The 26,318-nt window shown below is 36.2% G+C and overlaps 1 non-coding gene across 1 annotated transcript; it reads left to right on the top strand.

Moving 5' to 3' along the window:
• The first annotated feature begins 17,404 nt into the window (after positions 1-17,404).
• On the top strand, positions 17,405-17,510 carry LOC126004774 (U6 spliceosomal RNA). The gene has a single exon (XR_007494029.1). It is a non-coding gene; the product is annotated as a U6 spliceosomal RNA (small nuclear RNA).
• The last annotated feature ends 8,808 nt before the right edge of the window (positions 17,511-26,318 follow it).

Below are 26,318 nucleotides of genomic sequence, written 5' to 3'. Positions count from 1 at the left end.
GACACTTCCTCAAAGAAGAAATACAAATTGCCAAAATATTGTCTGAGAACTCAAGCCTATTCCACTGATCTGAGGGTCTGTCTTTATTCCAATACCATGCTGTTTTAATAACTATTGCTTTGTAGTACAGTTTAAAGTTGGGGAAAGTAATGTCTCCCATTTTCCTTTTCCCTAGGAGTGCTTTAGCTATTCGAGGGTGTTTATTGTTCCAGATGAACTTCATAAGTGTTTGATCCACTTCTTTGAAGAATGTCATGGGTATTTTGAAGGGGATCACATTAAATCTGTATAATGCTTTGGAGAGTATTGCCATTTTAATGATGTTCATCCTGCCAATCCTTGAGCAGGGTATGTGTTTCCATTTCCGTGTGTCCTCTCTTATTTCTTGGAGCAGGGCTTTATAGTTTTCTTTGATGAGTCCTTCACGTCTTTGGTCAAGTTGACTCCAAGGTATTTGAGTTTGTGTGGCACTAATGTGAATGGGATTGCCTTCTTGACATCCATCTCTTCCCTATCATTATTGGTGTATAAAAAGGTCATTGATTTCTGTGTGTTAATTTTGTAGCCTGCCACCTTGCTATATGGGGCTCATCTTCTTTTAAGGTGAGTTGTCTTGCTCTGAGACTGGATGTATCTGACATCTGCTGTGTCTCTGAAGCATGGACGACATCTTGGGCTTTTCTCTGCTTGCTTCAACCTGAAAGTTTTGCTCCTCTTTGGCATCATTACCTGAGGGTTCGTCCTCTCCTGGGATGAGTCGTCCTCCCCAGAGACTGAAAGAAGCTAACTTCAGCTTGTCTCTGAACATGGCAGACATCTTGGGCCCTTTCTCTGCTTTCTTTGGCCTGGGAACTTTGATCCTCTTTGGCATCCTTTTCTGAGTGCTCCTCTTTTCTGGAGCTCCACAAAGGGTGGAGCTAGAGGAGTGCTGCTGCTCCACTTCACTTCATGGCAGCGTGCTTCATCTAATCAATAAATACCACCACAACACATAGAAAAATACACAATAAATGTGTGACAATGGGGAAACAATGCAGGCCACCACCATGCATAGAGAATGAAGATAGCAACTCTGATATCCTGAAAATGGACAACCACCTAGTTAGTCTCTCAGATATGGAGTTTAGAAAAGAAACATGAAGGATGTTCACAGAACTCAAAGAAATCATAGATCAAGTTGAATAGAACATTAATAAGAATCAAGAGGATATGAAGATAGAAATCAGAAATCTCCAAAATGAAATAACAGGTCTGAAAAAACTCAGTAGATGAATTAAAAACCTCAATGGAAAGCCTCTCCAATAAGGCAACAGCAGCTGAGGTGGAGGATGAATTGTACAACAACTCCAGACAGCAGAAGAGATTAGAAAAAAGTCTTAAAGCAAATAGTCAGATAATGAAACAATTACTCAAAGAATGTGAATAGATAAAAATAGAAGTCTTTGAAAAGTCAACAGAAACAACTTAAGAACAATTGGAGTCCCAGAGATCCAGGAAGAAAATCCCCAGAAAGAATCAGCAGTCAAAGACATCATTACAGAAAAACTACCAGAGCTAAAGACTACATGCAACCAAATCCTGCATGCCCGAAGAGTACCAGCTAAAAGAGACCCAAGGAAAAGCACCCAAGACACATCCTAGTTACAATGACAAATCCTACAGATAAGGATAGAATACTCAAAGCAGCAAGATCAAAACGGGAAATTTTATTTAAGGAAGCATCCTTGAGATTTAGAGTAGACATGTCACAAGAAACCCTCAAGGCCAGAAGGCAGTGGTGGGACATAGTGACAAAACTCAATGAAATAAATGCTTTGCCTAGAATACTGCACCCAGCCAGACTCACTTTCAGGTTTGAAAGAAGTATACATAGCTTCATGGATAAACAACAACTCAGAAACTTTGCAGACTCAAAACCAACCTTAAAAAAAACTGAAAGGTCTACTTTAAGACAAGACTGACCAACAGATACACCAAACTTCTACAAAGGGATGGCATTAAATCCCAGGACAATTATCTCTCTCAATGTCAATGGACTAAATGCACCAGTTAAGAGACAGAGAGTGGCTAAATGGATCAAAAAATTAATACAATCTTCTACTGCCTACAAGAAATACACCTGAATACTCAGAACAAACAGATTCAAAATCAAAGGCTGAATGAAAATCATGCAGGAAACAACATCTTTAAAAAAGCTGGAGTGGCCATATTAATATCAGATGACACAGACTTTAGACTCAAAAAAGTTGTAAGGGACAAAGATGGACATTTTTTTTTTACTAATCAATGGATATGTACAACAGGAAGAAATCACACTTCTAAACATATACACACCCAATGAGGAACTAGCGAAGTATTTAATATGATTGTTGACAAATCTAAAAAAAGATATCAATATCTTTTACAATATTAATAACTTCACAATAATTGCAGGAAACCTCAACACTACCCTGTCACCCCTTGATAGGTCAACCAGATTGAAACCCAACAAAAATATACTAGCTTTGAAAAGAGAAATGAAGTGGAAGAAAGTAGAGTAGTATATATATATAAGAGATTATATACATATACATATAAATATATATATATATGTATGTGTATATATATATGGCATTCTATTCTCAGAAACCTGGATACACGTTCTTCTCCAATGCACATGGTTCATTCTCCAGGATAGACTACATGCTAGCCCATTAAACATATCTCCATAAAATCAAGAGGATAGAAGTAGTGCAGACTACCTTCACTGATCACAGGCACTGAAATTAGATGTAAACTACAAAAGGACACAGAAGAAAAACTTTAACTCCTGGAAATTAAACAGCTTACTACTGAACAACCAGTTGGTCAGAGACGAAATAAAAAAGAAAATCAAATAAAACAGTTAATAGTAATATATAAAGGCCACCCACGGAATGGGAGAAACTATTCGCCCAATATCCATCAGATAAGGGGCTAATAACCAAGATATACAAGATACTCACAGAACAAGAAAAGAAATCTAACCCTATCAAAAAATGGGGAGAAGAAAGGAACATACACTTCCTCAAAGAAGAAATACAAATGTCCAAAAGGCACATGAAAAAATGTTTCACACCATTAATCATCAAGGAAATGCAAATCAAAATAATGAGGTACCATCTCATGCTACAGAAACTGGCACACATCACAAAGAACAAGAAAAGTCAGTGCTCACATGGATGTGGGGAAAAAGGAACTCGCATTCACTGCTGGTGGTATATAGTCTAGTACAGCCCTTATGGAAAACAGTATGAATATTCCTCAAAAAACTGGCTCCCATATGATTCAGCAGTATCATTCCTAGGAATATACCCTAGAAACACAAAAACACAACACAAAAACGCCCTCTGTCTGCCTATGTTCATTGCAATAGTTATAGTGTTATTTACAATAGTGTTACTTACAATAGCCATAATATGGAAAGAACCTAGATTCCTGATAACAGATAAATGGCTAAAGAAACTGTGGTACAGCTACACAATGGAATGCTATGCATCAGTAAGGAATAATGAAGTCATGATATTTTCCTATACATGGATGGACATGGAAACTATTATCATCTATTTTTTCCAAGACAAACTATATCGTTTTATTAAAGATATTTTTCCTAAACAATCATGGTATTTTAGGCAGGACATGGGCAGACAATTATTAATAGCATAAAATAACTTTCAAAATCCCTTCTTCAATGGACTACCAAAATCAGAAAGCCACTATAAAATCCAATGACATCTTCATTTGATGCTCTAAACGAATAGCTTAGAGTGAGGGTTGACATTTCACATTTAGCATGTTGTTTAACAACTTTCACAAGCTGACTCTGACTTTAAGGAAATGAAAGGAAAATGCTAGAACGATCAATCTGAAGATTCACAATCTAAAAAGGGAACTGTTTTCTTTTGAGGGCTGCCGCCTCAGTGGAGGCTCTCAAAGTCCAGACCTAACATCCTGATAATCACTTTTTTGGGAGTTCAGGATGAGTGATGAGTAAAATAAGTCATAGAAAGAGATAGAAAGATAATAGTCTCACTGATCTGTAGCTTTTAAGAAAAATAAAAGATATTATAGTAATAATACCCAGAGACAATAGAAATGAGGGCTAGAAGAACCAGCCCACAATATGAAGCTTACCACAAAGAGTGGTGAGTGCATTTAGAGAAATAACTACACTAACAACTATCATGACAATGGTAATAAGGTAATGAGTGAGAGAAATAGAATGCCTGTCTTGAAAACACGTGTGTGGGGGGGAGGGGAGGTGATTGTAGGCACTGGTAAAGGTGAGTGTATTTTTTATGACTGAAACTCATATTTGTAACCTTGATGCTTAAATAAAGATATTAAATAAAGAGTAAATTCCATTGGATGATCAAACAGATACAAAAATAAACACAATGGTAAATATTAAATTAAGAATAATCCCTAATTTCAAATAAAAATATCACAGTAAAATTGTACCACACAGACCAGATGAAAATATTTGCCAACAATACATTTGACAAAGGGCTAATATTAAAAAAAATACACAAAGCATTCATAAAGCTTACCGAAAGTAATAAACAACATCACCTTTCAAAGAGTTGAACAGACACTCAAAGAGGCACACAGTTGATTTATTAAAAAAGTGCTCTTTGTAAACTAATTCAGAAAAATGAAAATAAATTTCAACAACGGGATAAGGTAGGTACAACTCAAAAGAGTATAAAAAACCATTACTATGGGTATGGGGAAAAACAGGGATCCTTATTTATTATTGTTATGCATATTATCTGGTTCAGCCTCTATGGAGACTTATTAAAAAATTAAGCGTCTTTCTTTGTGTTTCCAGAAGCCCCATTTCATTGCAATTGTCTCTGCCAGACCTTTGGAACTGGGGATCATGGTTATTGTGCAGGTCCTAGTTCAAACCCTAGACTAGGGCTTTTTTATTGTTCCCAAGATATATACAGTCTGGTCATGGTTCTAGCAGCCAGTCATCTGTAAATCTTGATCTTGGCTTTTGGACCTACCAAAGGGTGACAAGTCTTCTGATTTTGTCTTATCGTTAGCTGGTAAGGTAGGATAACCTGCTCTTAGGTCAAGTTGTTCCCATTTTCCTCGTTGTCAGGATATCATATTAGAGCTGTCACTTGTTGGTGACCCAGCAGTATTCAGGCTGTCCCAGATGGGATTTGTTTCCTGCAGCTATTGTGAAGAGCTGTGCCATTTCTATGTCTGGGATCCAGGGTTCAAAGTTGGACGGATGGTGTCTAATCACCTGAGATCTAAGTTGAGTCCACATGACATATTTTCAAGGTAGGAGATATCCCTGTATTGTAAACAACTATGAGTTCCTATCCCTAGTAGATAAGAGCTCTTTTTTATATGTAAGATTTCCCCCTTTTTTTTTAGTGTTCCTTTGCAGGGAGAAATGGTGCTACATTATATTTTCGGTGCATTTGGGGGTGGACATAGAGGAAAACAGAAACAGGTCACACACCCAAAAAAAAGATAAAAAATAGGAATAAAAATGTATGTGCTCACATATGTATATGTAGAACAGACATTTAAAAAAATGAATTAACAAAGTATTTAAAGGACCAAAGTGATGCAAATGACTACCTTACATTTGGGGAAAAGCAGGTAAAGAGGTGGTGTAATACAGGTCTTATACTTATGTTGGAAGTACAGGTTTTCCCATTGTCTTTTGGGTTTTTCTTGTGGTGTGTGGGTTCCCAGGCACCTTTCCATTACACCCCCTGACCTTCTTTAGATTGGCAAAAGATTTGCGGCAGGGAGGTCTTGGAAGAGTTCTTGCATTGGGGATACTTTTGGAACTAAGTCCGGTTTCAAGTAACAGTCCACAAGAAAGACGCTATCCTAGGTGCCATCCTAGGTTCAGTGCAAAGACCAAGACCACCAACCACAGAAGATGGATTAAAATGACACTGAGGGAACAGAACTTCTAGAACCACAAAGACTGACTTCATCATAAGTCCCACTCCTGGACCTGTGCAGATACTGAGATCTTAGATACAGAGGTCTGATTTTATCACCCAGGATGGAGCAGAAGTCTTCCAAACACCACGAAAGCACCACTGGGCGAGTAATGATCCTGAACAGAGTCTATAGTTAATCCCATAATATACTCCAAGGGTGGAGAAACCCCATATCTCTTAGGCCAAGTGAATTCCTTTTCGAATGACCCCAATATTTACTGTGCCAGGGAAGGAAAAAAAAGCAAAAAGCACAAAACATTGTTTATTTTTTATACATTATTTTTATCTTAATTTATTATTCTTATTCTTATTTACCTATCTATTTTTGGTCAATTTCTTTGTTTTGGTGTGGTTATTGAAGTTGTTGTCCCCATTTATACTTATTTTTTTTTCTCTTCTTTTCTTTCTTTATGTACTCTGCCATGTTTCTTATCTCAAGACCATGGCTTTTTTTTTTTTTTTTTTTTTTTTTTTTGTGGTGCTTATCGCTGTTGTTGAAGTCCTCACTGGATATTTGACACTTTCTTTTGTACGGGTGGAGTGTTTCACCTTCTTTTTCTCCTTCATCTCTCAAATGGATGATGAGAGCCTCTAAAAGGATTCCACCCATTTTTGGCGTATTAGACTTTTACCCTAGTTTATTACTTTTCTCTTCTTCAAACAAAACCACATAACTTGAACTAGTTAGTCCTGCCTCCCAGTTAAAGGGGGAAATAAGGGAGGCATCAAGACCAAACAGGTGCAAGACTACTAAGTAGTAGGCTAGGTATAGAGGGGACCACATATTCTGGCAGCCCTGGGGGTGAGGGAAGAGGATATGGGAGGTAGGACGAAAATGGAGGTGTAGGGAGGACAAATTGGTGATGGGAATCCCCCCTGATTTTATGTAAATATGTACCTAAAATATTGTTGTCAGCAATATGTAAGCCACTATGATCAAAATAAAAATTATATTAAAAAATTAAGCATTAAGTGGGCTGGAGCGATGGCGCAAGCTGTAAGGCGTCTGCCTTGTGTGCACTAGCTAGGAAGACTGTGGTTCGATTTTCCGGTGTCCCAGATAGTCCCCCAAGCCAGGAGCAATTTCTGAACGCATAGCCAGGAGTAACCCCTGAGTGTCTCTGGGTGTCACTTCCCCTTTCAAATTAAGCATTAAGCTTCCTTTTGTCAAAAATTTCACTTTTTTTATATACTCTAAGTATTCAAACATAATGCTTTAGAAACATATTTTAATTCCTATGTTCATAGCAGTAAAAGTTACTCTGGTGACAACTCAAGTTCCCAAGAGCAGATAAGTGGCTAAAGAAATAGTGGTATTTGTGTGTATATATGTATATATACAAATGCAATGGGCTACTATTCAGCTGTAAGAAAACATGAAATGCAATTCACTGCAACATGGGTAGCAGTGTGTGTGTTTCTGAATGGGAGAGGAACAAATACAGAATGATGTCTTTCATGTGTAGAAGATTCTCCCTTTTTGCGAAGCAGTAACAATTGGCCAATGATTCTAGATGAGAGTGCTGTGTCTAAAAAATTGGGTATAGAAGGGACCAGAAAGACATTTATTTGGTAGAGGAATGCTATACTCTGGTAAGAGTGTGGTGTTAGAACACTGTATGCCCAAAATGCTATTTTTAACATCATTGTAAATCCCTATGCCTAAATAAAACAACTTAAAAAATTTTATATATTGAAATATTACTTCTTGGATATTTTGAGTTAAATGATATTTACTGAGATAATTTCATCTACAATTAAAAATTTGTCATGTAATTGCCAGAATATTTATAATTTCCTATGTGGTATATTTATACCATACTGGCTGATTTGATCATATATTATTATATATTATATAATATATTATATTTTATAAATATTATAAATTTATATATAATATATAATATATATAATATATTATATAATATATATATTTAATATATATAATATATATAAATATATATATTAATATAATATTATATAATATATATAAATATATAATATATAATATATTATAAATATTATAAATTGTAATATATATTATTATATATTATATAATATATGATCAAATCAGCCAGTATGGTATAAATATACCACATAGGAAATTATAAATATATTATATATAATATATAATATATATAATATATGATCAAATCAGCCAGTATGATATAAATATACCACATAGAAAAAAAATATATATATATTTATTTTTCTGAAGACAGGGTAGAAGGACTGGTAAAAGTATGCCCCATCTGGGATTTGCCCCTTCAGACAATCTCATAAGAGGGGTGTGTCTACAAATTTCTTAGGAAGGGACTGGACACCCCAAAGCATATGGGGAGGATTTTATTATAAACTTTTCTGGGGGATTAAAGCAATGTTTATGATTAATAAAGGTACTAAAGCTGTTCATTATTTATGTTTGGTGGCTTGTACCTCATTGTATCTCAGTAGTGTGGGAATTGGAACTGAATAAATTACCAGTGATCTGGGACTTCATGTAAACCATAATTTGAGTATGCAATGTGTGTGTGTGTGTGCACATTTAATGAGATGCAATTTTGTTTCAATTTAAGAAATCCCCAAAGCTCCTGCTTTGTTTTCTCTGATTTTTAAACCGGCAGCTTTAAAGCCAGCAGCAAATGGAAGAGAAGCACAATGCCACTGCAGGCTTTCTGGCATTTTCTTTGCCAAGATCTTTCTATTGAAGGACATGCTCTCCTTATACTTCAGAATCATGGCTTTTGTAGTTTCCTTGTCCTGGGTTTGCTTCTCCCATGGTGGGTCTTTAAGACAGTAGCCTCAAACCAGAGTGCAAGTCCTTGGCACAGAACATGGGAATCTTGGAGCCTCAGATGCCTCCAAACAGATGAGTACCTTATAGGCACAGCTAAGTATTTGAAAGGCTGTGCCACAGATAGAACAAGGCACTGAGAAGAACTAGACACAGGCCCTTGGGCACTTCTGTCATTCATAAATTTATTTGACATTCTCTGTGGGGCACAAGATTTGTGTTAAATGCTGGGGAAAACCAAAATGAATCAGACTAGCTTCTTGCCCCTCCAGAATCCCAGTGGATTTAATATTTAATCCTTGTGGAAATGATGTGCAGTTCAGTATATCCTTTTCTGTAATGAAGGAGTAGGTCTACTTTTCTTAACTCTTCTGTAAATGATAATGGCAATCCTGGATAAAAAATTTATGTAAACTCTACAGAAGGAGACTTTGAAAGGCTAAGGAAAGGAGCACAAAATTTAAGGACTCAGGTCCATGAAAAGAACTGTCCAGCGCTGAGTTCTATGAGGTTCTTATTGTCTTGTTTACTTGAAAACTGCAATGAAGAAACCACCAACACAACACTTCAACAGGAATGGAGAGAAAAAAAAAGCCTCAACAAAAACCTTTCCTCCAGTAAAAGGAGTAAAATGGAGGGGAGGGGAAGAGAGGAGAATTCTACCCAGATAGGAAACTTCTCTGCAGGAACTGAATTCTTAGAGATGGAAATGGTAGTCTAGAAGATTGCTCTTTCAGGCAGCAAAGGGGTGCTGTCCTGCTAGGGTTGTGTGGGAGGAGACTAGAGAACACGAGTCCCTGAGTGTTCCAGAGTGGGGATTAGACCTATAAACCTACTCCCACTGTCACAGTACTGGGGACACATGCGGAGCCCCTGTCATAGCCTGAGGGATGCATAGCCTTGTGCCTAATTCTGTGTTTCTTCAGAAATACTTTTTGTGAGGCACAACAAGGATAAAATATGTATTTAGTAAGAAAAAATATAGCCACCCAACTGAGGTTAAAGTGAGAAGTTGATTTTAGCAAGGAAAGAGCAGGGAATGGAGGTACCTGAAAGTGGTATACGTTTTGTGAATTTTCTGTCCTGTCTTAAAAAGTGCTTTGTGCTTCTTGCTTCTCCTTTGACCTCCTATTTACTTCACCACATCAATACATCAATACCTTGATTTTTAAGTCCTGACTCTTTTTTTTTTCCAAATTCATGTGTTGCTATGGTAAATATCAAGGCATTTCTGGGCATAATTTTGATATGTTAAAATATTTAATAATCATACAAAGTCCTGGAATTTGCTCAATGATCATTTATGGTCTCTTTTTTAATGTCCTTTGCTGAAACAAAGAGAGAAATCTTTGCAGGGATCCATACAAATTCAATGAAGATTTTACTACTATAAATTAGATCTGTCTTGGTGCCTTACTGCCACTGCTTGACTTTCTTCATCCTAGCTCATGCTCTCATTACCTTATTCATACTGTTTGGTAACACCAGAAACAAAGATATAGTGCTCCATTTTTTTTTCTTCTAGAATGTCAGTTTAAGATAGAAAATACTACTGAATTTTGTATTATAACATTATTAAAATTACAAAATTAAAGAAATGAAAAAGTTGGTGGATACTGGGGACTAGGGAAAGTGGTGAGTTTTCAGAGTGTGAATTCTCCTAGTGAAATATTTTGTATCTTAGTAGTATTAATGTTAACATACTGGCTGTGGTATTATATGCTTAGTCACCACTGAACAAAACTGTTGCCCATCTACTAGGCAACTACTAGGCAATTTCTTTCATGGGCAACTTTAATTCTCTCAAAATATTCAGTTTGATAAATTATTCTGTATTAAACAAAGTTATATATGAAGTTATGGGTAGAGTTACTATATAAAGTTATATATGAAGTTATGGGTAGAGTTATTTATAATTTTTGAGAGCCCTGAGATGGATTATTTATTTCCCTGTAAAGAAGGCAATGAGGATATCACTGAGGTAGGAACAAGAATTTGAAAGAATTCTTATTTCTTATCTTTCATGATTTTTTATCTTTCTATATTTTCATTTGCATTGACTTCATGGTTTTGTTTATTGGTAACTTATTAAAAATCATGAACCATCAAAAAGTTCATAAAATAATTGTCAGGCAAGAACTACATATCAATTTATAGCATCTTTTTCTGGAGAGGTTCAAATACTTTATACTAAAATCACCCAGATGTCAAGTGACAGAACCATACTTCAAATTCTGATTGGTCTCAGGTCACACTTAGATATTGTTTCTTGTTTTTTGAGATAAAAGTGCAGGTCACACTCAGGTGGTCACCAAGTGTCTTAATTTAAAATGTTTTTATAAATGTATTCCTTTTTACATGGTTCTTTTTTTTAGCATTCCAGTTTTCTTTATTTATTTTTTTATATCTTTGAACACCTTGATTAGAAATACGATTGTAGTTGGGTTTCAGTCATATAAAGAACAACCCCCTTCACCAGTGCAACATTCCCATCACCAATGTCCCAAGTCTCCCTCCTCCCCATCCCACCACTGCCTGTGCTCTAGACAGGCTTTCTACTTCCCTCATTCATTCACTCACATTGTTATGATAGTTCTCAGTGTAGTTATTTCTGTAACTGGACTCATCACTCTTTGTGGTCAGCTTCATGTCTTGAGCTGGACCTTCCAGCCCTCCTCTCTTTTGTCTCTGAGAATTATGGCAAAGATGTCTTTCATTTTTCTTAAAACCCATAGATGACAGTTGCACACACACACACACACACACACACACACACACACACACACACACAACTTAGTTGTGATGTTTGCCTGAATCCCCAGTGGCAATTCTGCCAGATCACTTGATAATACATGGAGTGGTATTTAAGGGGAATGAAAGGGACTGAGCTCATGACATCCGACTATGAGGCTGGTGCTTTATTTATTACTGAGCTAACCTTAGGACCCCATGAAGTATCTTTTGTTCTACAAACATATTTACTTTGTATTCAATTCCTTTTTAGTCTTTTTTTGCTTTTATTTTAGTTACAAAAATACTTTAGAATAGTTTATCTTCTCTCTGCTAACAGGTTCTTTGCCTGTGTATTGCATATAAAGTCTCTTTCCCAGGCATTATAATATGTGTTCTTTAATAGAATTTACTTAAAATTGATGCCATTTCATATTTTGTTTAATAATCTTACAAAAATATAGCTACATTTACCGCCAATATTTTATCATAATTATAAATTAATTATTTAAATAAATAAATATATACATTTTCTAGTCCTCTAATATATTATTTTGTTTTATTCACTTTAATTTTAAAGGCAGTCAGAAAATTAATATAAATGGGATCAGATAGTAACTACTTTCAGTAGGCCCTGATTTCACTGTCCTCTACTTTAACATATTTGTTATTTCTTGTGGTCAGAGGATCTCTTGGTGCTACTTTTTTTAAAATGCTTTCAATAATAAAAATGTCTTTACTTAACTTTTCTTTTGAAAGACATGGTTACTGGATCCAGAATTTTCAGTTAATTAGATTAATTTAAATTAATTAATTAAATTTTAAATCCTTGTTGCACTTTATGATGCCTTTTGCTGTTTTCGATTTTTCACTGTTCTTTTTTATTTATTTTATTGAATCATTGTGAATTAAAAACTTACAAAGATATTGTTGATTGAGTTTCAGGCATATACACTCTCACAACACCAGTCCCTTCACCAGTATCTACTGTCCTCTACCAATGTACCCAGTCTTCTTCCTATTCCCCCAGACTGCCTCTGTGGCAGACACATTTCCCCTAACTTAACATCCCCTTCTCCATCCTTGCCCCAGTGGCAAACTTTCTACTAAGGACCAGTTCTGCCCTTCATTTCTATTGCCATTGGGTATTTTATGTCCCCTAGAAAGTTTCATTATTTCCAAAATATGAGAGATATTATAAAGTCTATTTATCCCCTTTGAACTAATTTCACTTAATATGATTCTCTCCTGTTATGTTCAATTGTTTTCTAATGAGAAATCAGTCAATTTTTGTATTTCTCTTCTTCATGACATAATAGGTGTTTGTCTCTTGCAGTTTTTTTTTTATGAAAAAAATATTTGGTAGTAAGAGTGTAGAACAAGGGTTGAAGCATTTGCTTGGCACATGGACAACACTGGTTCAATCCCCAGCATTACACATGATCCCCTGATGATCTCTAGAATGATCCCTGAGTACAAAGCTGGAAGTCATTTCTGAGCATTGCTGAATATGACCCAAAAACATAGAAACAAAAATACTTTTATGAATGTTTGATTATGACATGCCATTTTGAATTAGTCTTGTGTATGTTTTTAGCTTTTAAAAAAACCGATGCTTTACTTTATATTTTTTGTTTCGGTAATCTTTCTTTTTAGTTTTAAAATTGCTTTATTTAAACACTGTGGTTACAAAATTGTTCCTTGTTGTTGAGTTGCAGTATACAGTGTACACCATCCTTCACCAGTGCACCCTTCCTGCCACTGATGTCTCTTGTTACCTTCCCACCCCCTACATGATAAGATACTATGCAGCTGTTAGGAAAATGAAGTTATGAAATGTGCTTATACATGCTTATACATGTACTTGATTATTACTATGCTGAATAAAATGAGCCATAGGGAAACATAGATATAAAATAATATCACTCATTTGTGGGTCATAAGAAAAACAAGAGATAATATGATAATAATATCCAGAGACAATAGAGATAGGAGGTCCATCCCCAAATAGCAAGCTTACCACAAAGAATGGTGAGAGCAGTTAGAGTAGAACAGGGTCTACTAGGACAATGATAGTTGGAAATGATCACTTTGAACAAGAACTCAGTGCTGAAAGTGGAGAAAGTGATATGCAAGGCACCCCACTAACAATAGTGCAAGATTGTGTGTTTTTTACTGAGATGCTTGAACTTTGGGTTAATACTTATCTGATATTGTATTATTTTTCTATCTCATTCTCTTTGCTATTTGAATTTTTTTGGGGGGAAGGCCTGCCCAGCAGTGTTGGGCATAGTGGTACTTACGAGGCCATTTGGTCCAGAAACTTATATCAAGCATGTGCTCCAGTCACTTGAAGTATCTCCCAGATTTTTATTTTTTTTTGTTCAGGTTCTAATAGCCTTAAATTTTTTAACATAATTTTTATTTTGATCATAGTGGCTTACATATTGTTGACAATATTTTAGGTACATATTTACATAAAATCAGGGGGGATTCCCATCACTGGTTTGTCTTCCCTACTCCTCCGTTTTTGTCCTACCTCCCATATCCTCTTCCCTCACCCCCGGGGCTGCTAGAATATGTGGTCCCCTCTGTACCTATCCTATTACTTCGTAGTCTTACACCTGTTTGGTCCTGATGCCTCCTTTATTTTCCCCTCTAATTGGGGGGCAGGACTAGCTAGTTCAAGTTATGTGGTTTTGTTTGAAGAGGAGAAAAATAATAAACTGGGGTAAAAGTCTAATACGCCGGAAATAAGCGGAATTCTTCTAGAGGCTCTCGTCATCGGTTTGAGAGACGAAGGAGAAAAAGAAGGTGAAACACTCCACCCCTACGAAATGAAGTGTCAAATATCTATTAAGAGTTCCAACAATAACGCTAAGTACCACAAAAACAGAACAAAACAGACAAACAAACAACCAAAAAACAAACAAACAAACAAACAAACAAACAAAAAACGCTGTGGTCTTGAGATAGGCACCATGGCAGAGCACATGAAGAGGGAAAAGAAGGGGCCAGAGACATCACATGGAGGCAAGGCGTCTGCCTTTCATGCAGGAGGTCATCGGCTCAAATCTCGGCGCCTCACATGGTCCCTCGTGCCCGCCAGGAGCAATCTCTGAGCCCGGAGCCAGGCATAATCCCTGAGCACTGCCGGGTGCCACCCAGAAATCTGAAAAGGAAAAAAAAAAAAAAGAGGAGAAAAAAAGATAAGTGGGGCAATAACTTCAATAACCACACTAAAACAAAGAAATCGACCAAAAATAGATAGGTAAATAAAAATAATAATAGTAGTACATGAAGATAAAAAGTAATATATGAAAGATAAACAATGTTTTTTTCCCTCCTGCCCATAGCCTTAATAAATTTTTATTCATATTGAATTTAATTAAATTCTTTGATACTTTTCACAATTTTATTTTTCTGTACTGATTTTTAGTTGTTAAAATATGACTTTATTGAATTATTTGATTATTGAATTAGGATGCAGCATCTTAAGTTTTACATCCACACAGTGCCTCCTTTCCTTATCTCATATAGCTATTTGTGAGCTTGTTCTGGTAATTCCGTTATTGACACCTGTGGATATATTTATGTCAAATATTTGATTTCTTGATTACTTAGTATATTTTCTTACAATTTTCTTTTTTTCTAAAACTTTGTTAACATTTGATTATTGCGACTCATATATTCCAGAGACTGCGAATTCTCTTTTTTTAATCCAAAATGTTACTTTTGCTCACTAAAGTAGACTGATTAGAAGGTTATAATGACTTATAAGACTTGATCTTAGGATTTTTAGGATGCCTTTGATTCAATTTTTCTTTTTTTAAAATTTATTTTATTTTATTTTTTTGCTTTTTGGGTCACACCTGGTGACACTCAGGGGCCACTCCTGGCTATGCGCTCAGAAATCTCTCCTGGCTTGGGGGATCAAATATGGGACACTGAAGAATCAAACAGAGGTCCATCCTAGGCTAGCACATGCAAGGCAAATGTCCCACTGCTTGTACCACCACTCCGCCCCCCCCCTTTAAAATTTTTTTTAAATTATTTAAAAAAAATTTTATTGAGACCAAAGTGAATTACAAGAATATAAGCTTAGAACTTTAGGTTTAAACTTAATAGTAACCACCAGACAAAAGTACTTCCATATATATTTTGAAAAATTTCTTTTTCTTTAAACAGTTTTTTACTCCCTTTTAAAATTTTAATCACTTTAGTAAACAATTGAAAAAATACAAGGAAGATACAGTTTATTCTTTGATGATTTTTAAAAATAATATCTTTATTTAAGCACCATGATTCCAAGCAGGATTGTAATTGGGTTCCAGTCAGAAACAGAACACCCCCCTTCACCAGTGCAACATTCCCACCACCAATGTTCTTCATCTTCCTCCTGCCCGCCCCTGCCTATATTTCAGACAGGCATTCTACTTCTCTCACTCATTTACATTGTCATGGTAGTGTAGTAATTTCTCTAACTTCACTCATCACTCTTTTGTGGTGAGCTTCACATTGTGAGCCAGTCCTTCTGGCCCTCATCTTTATTGTCTCTGGGCATTATCACAATAATGTCTTTCACTTTTTCTTTATAGGGCTCAAATCTTTGTTTCTAAATATTTAAACAATTACTTCTGGGACTTTCCCAAAACTCTTAAATTGGAGAGGTTTATGAGAAAGCTTCTGTTTCTTTGCTATTTACTGAATGTGTCCTCCCAAATCTATATGTGAAAGCCCTTCCTCTCTTTGTGATTTTGAGATATATGTGTTGGTATTAAGAAGAAAAGTAGGTCAGAAAGGTAAAGCTCTCATAGATTAGATTAATGTCTCATTAAGAAGAGGAAGAAACCACAGTTCTTTCTCTCTCCATTTAAGAAAATATACAACAGCAAGCTAGAAAAGGACTCTACCAAGATCTGAATCTATGGCACTTTGATTTGCAAATTTCTAGTCCTTGAACATGGAAAATACTTTTTTGTTATTTAAATATTATTCTATAACATTTTTGTTATAGAGTATAATTGAGACTTTCTCTTACATTTTATACCATCCATTTATAGATTTATGCTTAATTTCTTAGTGTCTCACAGAAATGCACAAACAATTCACAAGTTCACATTTTGAAGGTTTTCATGCTGATTTTTTAGCATCCTCTTTGAAAAGTTTTTTTTTTCACCCCTGTTTGCAACCACTTTGATAACACTTCACTCTAGTCATTGACTTTGCATTAATCTAAGACTGTTGCTTTTTGCTGGAGTTTTCTTTTCCATGTACTATGTGGACTTGGGTATGCTTGCAGGAGAAAAGCAAGTTAAATTTAGTTATCCAACTTTCTTGCTGCTATATGTTGTATCCTCAAAATTTATGTGTTAAAGTTCTTACCTCTAATATTTTAGAACATGACTTCATATGCTCAGGTGGATATTGGATAAAGACAGAGTCCATTAAGTTAAAACAAGTTATTAGATATTACAAAACAATTTTGTGTTAAAACCTCTTTCCTAAGAAAGAGAAAGATTCAAACCCTTCTATCCTAAGAAAGATTTGTACACACAAACACATATATATGGGAAGAACTTTATGTGAAGATGTTAACACATGCCAAGGGTAAGCAACAAAACAATTTGGTTTTGGGCTACCCCTGACATTTTTCAGGGATTACTCCTGGCTTGCACTGAGGGATCACTTCTACTCATTCTCATGGGATCCTACCACCTTGAAAAATCCAAATTTTGCTGACTGATTCTCAGTGTATTTTGTCATTGGTCATTTTTATTCCTTTATTTTTAAACTAATTTTTAAAAATAGTATATTTATTTAAGGACCAAATTACAAACATGTTTGTAGTTGGGTTTCAATCATAAAAAAAGAACACCTCGTGCTCACTTCAGCAGCACATATACTAAAATTAGAACCATGCAAAGAAGATTAGCATGGCCCCTGTGAAGGATGACAAGCAAATTCATGAAATGTTCCATATATTTTTTTTAAAAAAAAAAGAACACCCTCTTCAACAGTGCAACATTCCTACCATCAATACCTCCCATCTCCCACCTCCCCGAATTCACAATGGAAAACCTTCCAAGTTTTCCTTTTCTGAGAATGTGCATAGAACTTCAGTCAAGTTGTAAAAAGCTGCTTGGTATGGAAAGCCTAATGTCACCTAACTGTGCTTCCCTCCACCTAAGTATCTGTGGGTTCATGCATATACAAGTTATGCTGGAGGTCATCTCTGGGCCTTTACTACTTTGGGAAATTAATGAAATTCAGAATAATAGAATTTCACTTTTCCTTAAAACAAATGTTTCTTTAAGTCAACAATTGAATATATCTGTTAAATTGGAGTTATTAATGTTAAATCAGAAAAAAAAACATGTCAAGGACCTTAGAGTGTTAGTCCAAAGAACAGTAAATATCAATTCTCCTGGATTCTGTAAACTCGCTGTATCTTGAGTGAGTACTATTACCAGGGAGACACACACTGTACTGCATTATTTTAGCTTCACATAGAAATGCCTTTTCAGATAAAAGTGATTTAATATTATGCTTTTAGTTTTCATCTAGAGTTGATAAAAGAAACAGCAATATGAAGAACACTCTGCAACTTTAGTATAACTACTATTAAAGACATTTTATATAAAAGCCTAGGAGAATTGATTTTATTTTTTATTTTTAATAAACTTAAAATGTCCTATGAAGCCCTCCCCACGCTGGTGAGCCAGTGCTGCTCACCACCGCCAGTCGGAGCATGCTCCCACACTCCCCAAAAGGCCTCCACCTTATCCTACTCCTCCTCCGCATCGCCTCCGGCTTTCTCAGGGCTCCAAGCAGATGCCTGCTATGCTGGGGGTCTTGTAGGCCACCTGCAGTGACAGCTGCTTTCCACCCACCAAAAGTGAGACCCCGGGATCTTTTCTGCCCAGATTCCTTTCTCAGGGCTGAGGAGAAAGTCTGCTGAACTGACTCTGATGCCTGCCCAGTGGGGCCCAACTGCGAAAAATTGTGAGTGCTGCCTGTGTGTGTCTGTCTCCTGTCCTGTCACGTGACTCTTGGGAGTGGGCCGAAAAGAGGCTCCAGAAGAGCATGGCCACTCACTGAAACACCATTGCAACAAGAAGGAAAAATCACACTAAGAAATGTGCTGGATCACTGAAGCCCAGCATTTCTCTCCGGACTGTCTTCTCTGCTGCGTGCTCAGGCCTAAGATTTGTGAGAGGCTTCATCTAGGGAGGACTCCCCTCCCTTGGAGGCAAGTTGGTCCATCCAGAAGGGCGGAGCCAGAGGAGTGTGGCTGCCTACATCGTTTACCAATGAATACCACCACAACACGTAGAGAAACCCATAATACAAGTTTGACAATGGGGAAACAACGCAGGCCAGCATCAGACATAGAGAATGACGATGACAATTCTGAGGACCAGATAATGACCAACCAACTAATCAACCTCTCAGATAAGGACTTTAGTCAAGCAATATGGAAGATGCTCAAAGAACTCAAAGAAACTATGGATCGAGTTGAACAGAACACTAATAAGAACCAAGAATATATGAAGACAGAAATCACAAAACTCCAAACTGAAATAACATGTCAACTAACAGGTCTGAAAAAGTCAGTAAACAAAGTGAATGACAAAATGGATAAGCTCTGGGACAGGGTATCAGAAGCTGAGAATAGACTTGGTGCTGTGGAAGATGAGATACATAACAATTCCATACAGCAGGAGAGATTGGAAAAAAAACTTAAAGCAAATGAACAGACAATGGAAAAATTAGTCAAAGAATGGGAACAGATGAAAATAGAAGTCTATGATAAGCTCAACAGAAACAACTTAAGAATCACTGGAGTCCCAGAGACCCAGGAAGAAAATTTCCAGGAAGAATCAATGGTCAAGAACATCATTAAAGAGAAACTTCCAGAGCTAAAGAATATATGTGATCAAATCCTGCATGCTCGAAGAGTACCAACCAAAAGAGACCCCAGAAAAAATACCCCAAGACACATCCTAGTCATAATGACTAATCCCACAGATAGAGACAGAATTCTGAAAACAGCAAGATCAAAAGGGGAAATTACATTCAAATGAACATCCTTGAGATTTACAGTAGACCTGTCACCAGAAACACTCAAGGCCAGAAAGCAGTGGTGGGATATTGTTGGATGCTTCACCTAGAATACTGTACCCAGCAAAACTCACTTTCCAGTTCGATGGAAGAATACATGGTTTCACAGAGAAAAAACAGCTCAGAAAGATTACAGACTCAAAACCAGTCTTAAGAGAAAAACTGAAAGACCTAATTTAAGACAAGACTAACCAAAAGACACATCAAATTTAGATATAAAGATGGCATTAAATCCCAGGACAATTCTTTCTCTCAATGTCAATGGACTAAATGCACCAGTTAAGAGACACAGTGGCTAAATAGATCAAAAAACTAATCCAACCTTCTGCTGCCTACAAGAAACGCACCTGAATAGTCAGAACAAATATAGACTCAAAATAAAAGGCTGGAGAAAAATTATCCAAGCAAACAACACCCATAAAAAAAAGCTGGAGTGGCCATACTAATATCAGATAATGCAAACTTTATACTCAGGAAGGTCGTAAGGGACAAAAATGGACATTTTATATTAATCAAGGGGTATGTAGAGCAGGAAGAAATAACTCTCCTAAACATATATGCACCGAATGAGGGGCCAGCAAAATATTTAATACAACTGTTGACAAATCTGAAAAATAATATCAATACCAACACAATAATTGTGGGGGACCTCAACGCGGCTTTGTCAACATTGGACAGGTCAACCAGACTGAAACCCAACAAGAATATACTAGACCTAAGGAGAGAAATGGAAGAAAGAGGCCTAGTGGCTATTTATATAGGACACTCCATCCCCAGAAACCTGGATGCACATTCTTCTCCAATGTACATGGGACTTTCTCCAGGATAGACTACATGCTGGCACATACAACGTATCTCCATAATATCAAGAGGATAGAAATATTGCAGGCTAACTTCACTGACCACAAGGCCCTGAAATTATTTGTGAATTCAAAAGGGACACAGAAGAAAACTTTAACACCTGGAAGTTAAACATCCTCATACTGAATAACCAGTGGGTCCAAGATGAAATCAAGGAGGAAATCAAAATGTTCCTGGAAACAAATGACAATAATGACAAAAACTATCAGAACTTATGGGACACAGCAAAAGCAGGACTCAGAGGAAAATTTATAGCTTTGCAAGCACACGTCAGGAAGAAAAAAGGGGCTTACCTGAGTAGCTTAATGACACAGCTAATAGAAATAGAAAGTGCTCAACAGAAGGACCCCAAAAATAGGGACACAGAAGGAAATAACAAAGCAGAGAGCAGAAATCAATGAAGTGGAAACCCAAAAAACAATCCGAAAGATCAACGAAAGCAGAAGTTGGTTCTTTAAAAAAATAAACAAGATTGATAGACCACTGGCAAAATTAACAAAGAAAGAGAGAGAGAGAAACTTGATAACTCGTATCAGGAATGAAAGAGGAGAGATCACTACTGATATGGCAGAGATTCAAAGAGTAATCAGAAACTACTTTGAGAAACTCTATGCCACTAAAAATGAGAACCTGGAAGAAATGGATAAATTCTTGGACTCTTATAATCTTCCACGGTTGAAGGAAGAGGATGTAGCATATCTAAACACCCTCATCACTATTGATGAAATTAAAATGGTAATCAAATGTCTGCCGAAAAACAAAAGCCCAGGCCCAGATGGATTCACTAATGAATTCTTTCAAACTTTCCAAGAGGAACTACTACCAATCCTGGCAAGACTCTTTCATGAAATTGAACAAATGGAAACACTTCCAAATAGCTTTTATGAAGCCAGCATCACCTTGATACCTAAACCAGAGAGAGATGCTACAAAAAAAGAAAATTACAGACCAATATCGCTGATGAATGCAGATGCAAAGATCCTCAACAAAATCCTGGCAAATAGGATTCAATGCCTCATTAAGAAGATCATTCACTATGATCAAGTAGGTTTCATCCCAGAAATGCAAGGATGGTTTAACACCCATAAATCTATCAACATAATACACAACATCCACAACAAGAAAAATAAAAATCACATGATCATATCAATAGATGCAGAGAAAGCATTTGATATGGTCTAACACCCATTCTTGATCAAAACTCTCAGCAAGATGGGAATGGAAGGAACCTTTCTCAATATAGTTAAGGCCATCTACCACAAGGCAGTGGCAAATATTATCCTCAATGGAGAAAAACTAAAAGCCTTTCCTCTAATTCTGGCACAAGACAAGGCTATTCAACATAGCACTGGAAGTACTTGCTATAGCGATTAGGCAAGAAAAAGATATCAAGGGAATCCAGATAAAAAAGGAAGAAATCAAGCTCTCACTGTTTGAAGATGACATGATATTCTACTTAGAAAACCCTAAAGACTCTACCAAAAAGCTTCTAGAAACAATAGACTCATATAGCAAGGTGGTAGGCTACAAAATTAACACACAAAAATCAATGGCCTTTCTATACACCAATAGTAATAAGGAAGAAATGGAGATTAAGAAAACAACCCCATTCACAATAGTGCCACACAAACTCAAATATCTTGGAATCAACTTGACTAAAAATGTGAAGGACCTATAGAAAGAAAACTATAAAACTCTGCTCCAAGAAATAAGAGAGGACACGCGGAAATGGAAATGCATACCCTGCTCGTGGATTGGCAGGATTAACATCATCAAAATGGCGATACTCCCCAAGGCATTGTACAGATTTAATGCTATCCCTCTAAAGATACCCATGACATTCTTCAAAGAAGTGGATCAGGTACTTTTGAAATTCATTTGGAACAATAAACACCCTAGAATAGCTAAAGCAATCATTGGGAAAAAGAATATGGGAGGAATTACTTTCCCCAACTTTAAACTTTACTACAAAGTAATAGTTATCAAAAGAGCATGGCATTGGAATAAGGACAGGCCCTCAGATCAGTGAAATAGGCTTGAATATTCAGAAAATGTTCCCCAGACATACAATCACCTAATTTTTGATAAAGGAGCAGGGAAAGCCTCTTCAAAAAGTGGTGTTGGCACAACTTGCTAGCCACTTGCAAAAAATTGAACTTAGACCCCCAGCTAACATCATGTATGAAGGTAAAATCCAAATGGATGAAAGACCTCGATATCAGACCCAAAACCATAATATATATAGAACAATACATAGGCAAAAAACTCCAGGACATTGAGAGTACAGGCATATTCAAGGAGGAAACTGCACTCTCCAAGCAAGTGAAAGCAGAGATGAACAGCTGGAAATATATTAAGCTGCGAAGCTTCTGCACCTCAAAGTAAATAGCGCCCAGGATACAAGAGCCACCCACTGAATGGGAGAAACTATTCACCCAATACCCATCAGGCAAGGGGCAAATCTCCAAAATATACAAGGCACTGACAGATATTTACAAGAAAAAAACATCTAATTCCATCAAAAAATGGGGAGAAGAAATGGACAGACACTTTGACAAAGAAGAAATACAAATGGCCAAAAGACACATGAAAAATGCTCCACATTACTAATCATCAGGGAGATGCAAATCAAAACAACTATGAGATACCATCTCACACCACAGAGAATGGCACACATCTCAAAGAATAAGAATAAACAGTGTTGGTCGGGATGTGGCGAGAAAGGAACTCTTATCCACAGCTGGTGGGAATGCTGTCTAGTTCAACCTTTATGGAAAGCGATATGGAGATTCCTCCAAAAACTGAAAATCGAGCTCCCATATGATCCAGCTATACCACTCCTAGGAATGTACCCTGTGAACACAAAAATACAATACAAAAACCCCTTCCTTACACCTATATTCATTGCAGCACTATTTACCATAGCAAGACTCTGGAAACAACCAAGATGCCCTTCAACAGACGAATGGCTAAAGAAACTGTGGTACATATACACAATGGAATATTATGCAGCTGTCAGGAGAGATGAAGTCATGAAATTTTCCTATACATGGATGTATATGGAATCTATTATGCTGAGTGAAATAAGTCAGAGAGAGAGAGAGAAAAAAAACGCAGAATGGTCTCACTCATCTATGGGTTTTAAGAAAAATGAAAGTCATTCTTGCAATAATAATTTTCAGACACAAAAGAGAAAAGAGCTGGGAGTTACAGCTCACTTCAGGAAGCTCATCAGAAAGTGTGTTGAGTTTAGTTAGATAAATAACTACATTTTGAACTGTCCTAATAATGAGAATGTATGAGGGAAGTGAAAAGTCTGTCTAGAGTACAGGCGGGGGTCAGGTGGGGAGGAGGGAGATTTGGGACATTATTGATGGGAATGTTGCACTGGTGATGGGTGGTGTTCTTTACATGTTTGAAACCCAAACACAATCATGTATGTAATCAAGGTTTTTAAATAAAATATTAAAAAATTGTCATATAAAATTTAGTGCCTAAAATTATTCAAAATAGTTGAATGGAAGTATAAATCTTTAGTTTCTTGTTTTTCTTCATTCCTGCATTTTTCTGATCTATCATGAAACACTCCAGTGAGTATGTCTTCATTGAAAATAGTGTAAAATTATTATGATACATAGTTAGATATTAATCCAAGATTTATTTGTGCTAGGGCAATGTTAAATATGACAAACTTATTTTGATGTGGCCCTGATTTTCTAACTTTTTCTTTTCCTTTTTCATTTGGATAAAAGGAAACAAAAAAATTAGGTACTGAAAATGTGTCACTGATTTTTTTTTAAGAAATAGGATTTCTCTGGTGGCTGGAGAGATAGCATGGAGGAAGGCATTTGCCTTGCATGCAGAAGGACGGTGTTTTGAATACTGGCATCCTAGATGGTCCCCTGAGCCTGCCAGGAGCAATTTCTGAGGGTAGAGCCAGGAGGAATCCCTGAGTGCTGCCGTGTGTGACCCAAAAACCAAAACAAAATACAAAAAACAAAGCAAAAAAAAAAACAACAACAACCAAATAGCATTTCTCAAACAACTGTTTAACAACAGTTTTTTAATGAATAAGTTTATTTAAAGATAATTTTTAAATTAAATGAACACGAGATAAATTTAAAAATTTTATGATTGAGCTTCAGTAATACAATGTCCAACATCTATTCCTTTATCAATGTGCATTTCATCTTCCTCTGTTTTTAGTACTTATAAATACTGCTCTGTACAAAGATGAATATTTATGTATACACACATACATAGTTTACAATTACTGCATTGAACTCTGTGGTATGTCCTTTCTCAGTGAACAATTTGTCTTCAATTCTTGGTCATCAAAAATAGCATTGCTATACTTATAGATATTTCTTTTCACTGCTGTATAAATATTTATTTGCATTATAGATATTAAAAGTGAAATTTTTCTGTCATACAAAAAATGTCTCTTTGTTAATTTGACTGGGAAAAGGAAGATTGATATCAGTTTTCACCAGTTTGTGAAAAGGGTCTCTGCTTCTCTAAATTCTCAATAATTCTTATCCTGAACAATTATGAAATATCTAAATTAAATTTTTTTTCTTTATATTTTTATTGAAACCATTGTGAATTACAAGTCTTTCACAGTTGTATTTTAGGTGTTTAGTGACAGTGAATTAGGGCCATTCCCACCACCAGTGTTGACCTCCCTCCACTATAGTTCCCTGAGTGCAGCCCAAACTTCCACCCATAGCCACCTGAACTACTAGTGTAACAGGTCCATTTTGTGTTCAGCTTATTATAGTTTGTGTTTCTTTATTCTGTTGTTGTTGACTTTGGCTTGTGTATTTAGATATGACCTCCTTTTTTCCCCACTCAATTTTCTTGAGACCACTTGGCCCCTGAGCCCCATCCACTTTTCTTTTGATAGTATGCTTCATAAGTGGAGACACCCTGTATCTCGTAGGCCAATGGAAATTATCCCCTGATTTTCCCAACGTTTGATGTGCCTATGAAAAAAAAAGCCACACCTGACCTTCTTCCCTCCCCCTTTTCTTCTTTTAATTTTAATATTATAGTTAGGGGCTCTAACTTTTCCATAGAACCATAAAACTGAACCACTTTGTTCTGTCTCATATTTCTATCTTTTTTTTTTATAAATTGAGAAAAGGAAAAAATATCTAAATTTTAAACGATGCTTGACTTTTTCTCTTTTTTTCACCATCCCCTGACCCCTTTTAAACATTGTAGTTTGCAATACTCTTACTGAAATGGTATCATGCATTTTACTTTACTCAATTTCACACCTATTATTGTAATAGTGGTTCCTTCTCTGTCCTAAATGCACTCCATTCCCTGTCTTGTATTTGAATCTTTGTTGCAAGCTTCCTAATGACCAGTCCTCACCATCATTTCTATTCTATTTGGGTATTATTCACATACTATGTTTCTTTTATTTCTCAAAAATGAGTACAATTATTCTATCTGTCCCTCTCCCTTTGACTCATTCCACTCAGCAAGATACTTGTATTTTTTCTGAATACTTTATAATTACTTTATTTAAGAACCATTTTTACAAAATAGTTGGTGTTTGAGTCTCAGTCACACATTGTACACTGTCCTTCACCAGTGCACATTTCCCATCACCAATATCCCCAGTTTCCCTCCCACTCACCAGTCACTACATCTGGGGTAGGCATTTACTTTCTCTCTTCCCTTTTTCATGAGACTGTGGATTATACTATTGTTAATGGAGTACCACGCATATCACTTTATCCCATTTCAGCATACAGATTATGTCCAGAGTGGTTAGTTCCAACGAACATTGTAATAGT

The sequence above is a fragment of the Suncus etruscus genome, chromosome 3 (assembly GCF_024139225.1).
Source record: "Suncus etruscus isolate mSunEtr1 chromosome 3, mSunEtr1.pri.cur, whole genome shotgun sequence".
In the NCBI taxonomy this organism is placed as follows: domain Eukaryota; kingdom Metazoa; phylum Chordata; class Mammalia; order Eulipotyphla; family Soricidae; genus Suncus; species Suncus etruscus.
This window is presented reverse-complemented; position numbering and strand designations above follow the sequence as displayed.